The sequence below is a fragment of the Galeopterus variegatus genome, unplaced genomic scaffold (genome assembly GCF_000696425.1).
Source record: "Galeopterus variegatus unplaced genomic scaffold, G_variegatus-3.0.2 Scaffold11303, whole genome shotgun sequence".
In the NCBI taxonomy this organism is placed as follows: Eukaryota; Metazoa; Chordata; class Mammalia; order Dermoptera; family Cynocephalidae; genus Galeopterus; species Galeopterus variegatus.
Genome location: NW_007737414.1, coordinates 46195 through 48362, shown reverse-complemented (window position 1 = coordinate 48362; position 2168 = coordinate 46195). Strand labels below are relative to the sequence as shown.

Genomic DNA, 2168 nt, shown 5'->3' with positions numbered 1-2168 from the left:
CACCTCGCTCAGCCAGTGAGCGGCCGGTCTGTATGTGGGATCCGAACCCTCGGCGGGAGCGCTGCCGCACTTCCCAAGCAGCACACTGTAGCAGTGCGCCACCGGGCCGGCCCCTGGAGTTTTAATTGTGATCTAAGTTCTCTCTTACCATAGATTTCGGTGATTGCAGGTCACCTTCTTTGGCTCATTTTAAGTGTGAAAATAGACATAGGATAACTACAAATTCTGTTCGTGAAATACTCATAGAGCTAAGGTCAGAGATTTCCCTATGTAAAAACATTTGACTTCAATTGTTGTATCCGTAGTTCTGTCATTAACAAAATGGTACTACTATATTGTTTTAAGTATAAAATATGTAAAATAAAGCATCAAAGCTTCTAAGATACATAAACTAATACTATTTTTCCAATTTTGTTTCAGTTACAGTGAAATGTATTTCTCTTCCTGTACATGTAATGATTAGATCTGTGGTAGTAGATTTTGTTTATTTACCTAAAAATCAAACTTCCTGGCTTAGTAGTTATACATAACTGATATTCAGGAAGAGTCATACCTGTGATTTTTTTTAAGTGTCCTGATCTCTGGGTCAGCTTTTTATCATAAAATATTCCAATATAATTAAAATTTTCTAAGAAAGATTTTTCTTTTTTTTTTTACATAACATTTACATTTTATTAGGTATTGTTTTTTTAAATTTTATTTTGTCAATATACAATGTAGTTAGTTATTGTGTCCCATCACCAAAACCTCCCTCCCTCCTCCCTCTCCGACCTCCCACCCAGATGTGTCCCCTCCATTTTCTCGTTGTAAGAGCTTCAAAAAAAAAATAAAAGTTGAGGTTGTTAAATCTTCCTCTCCCCCCCACCCCCGGTTTTGTTGTTGTTGTTGTTGTTGTTGGTGTTGTTGATGTTGTTGTTGTTGCTGTTTGTTTGTTTTTGTGTGAGTGTGTGTGAGAGTGTGTGTGTGTATGTATGTGTGTACCATCTCATCCCAGTTAGGATGGCCAAAATCCAAAAGACGCTGAAAGATAAATGCTGACGTGGTTGCGGANAAAAAAAAAAAACCTTCCCAGTGATATAAAACCACAAAATCAAACATTCTAACAGCAAATGTGTCTATGAATAAGGCCTTAGTTTTCCTTTAAAAACAGGTGTTAAAGACTTGACTGCATTAATCTGTATTGCAAATAATGCATAATTTGCAGACCTACCTTTAGCAGACAGAACAGCAAATGGTACTTTTTTACTCTTTATAATGGAGTCTTGAACATTGGGAATATTGGGAACATCTCCCAAAGGATATATCCAGGTAATTATGAGAAAAATAACTATCACAATTTTAGAAACTTCTCACAGGTAGGAGAAGTTAAGGAGTGCTGATGAGAAGAATAATNTTTATAAGAAAACTTTTGTTGAGTGTTCACTAAATCTTTTGCATGTACAGGTCCTATGATACAGATTCTATTAGCATGCCCATTTCACAAGGAGGATGCTAAAACACACAGATTGAGAAGGTCTCCCCACGTCAGACATCTACTAATTGGCAGGATTGAGATGCAAACCTATTCATTTCCCTTCAGTGTTGTAGCCTTAATAACCTTCTATTTGCTTGTTTGGTAACCTATTGTATCACTATATTTCTTTTTATTTAAAATTCAATTTGATGATTTTCTGAGTCAGAGAGAGTTATCCTTTTAATAGTTTATCCTTGATGGACTAGAAGCCCTTTATGGCCCCAGAACAGGCTGGACTGAAGAGAGAGAAGACCACTGCTTCTTTCTACCCCTCCAAGTTCAGGTGATCCCATTGATCTAAGATCAGATGACAGTGGCTTCGGGGAGAAAACCAGTTTGTTACATAGATGTGTATTATCTATCAAAAATATTAAGAAGACAGAACATGCAACTTACAACTAAGAAACTAAATTCATTTCTATTAACATTTCATGCCCCATGAAGAAAAACAGTAAAGGCATAAATTACAGAAGAGTTCATTCCCACGGACTCAATATCTCAAATGCCATTTATACACATTTTAAAACAATAATGGAAAAGTCCATAGTTTTTATCTAAAGAAGAGTGAAAAGACAAAACATGAGAAATAAAGTCTTGTAAATCTCCATCATAAGCTGATTCTTACAAAGTTTCAAACAAACTATGGAGGAAATAA

At 35.8% G+C, this 2168-nt stretch overlaps 1 protein-coding gene across 1 annotated transcript in view; it reads right to left on the bottom strand.

Annotated features, from left to right (window-relative positions):
* The window catches only part of LOC103610552 (olfactory receptor 5M9-like), a 2631-nt gene extending 1603 nt beyond the window's left edge, over positions 1-1028 (bottom strand). The window contains exon 1 of the mRNA XM_008594702.1: positions 1020-1028. The gene's annotated coding sequence lies outside the window, so the exon portion shown is untranslated. The remainder of the gene's footprint in view (positions 1-1019) is intronic.
* Positions 1029-2168: the final 1140 nt, after the last annotated feature.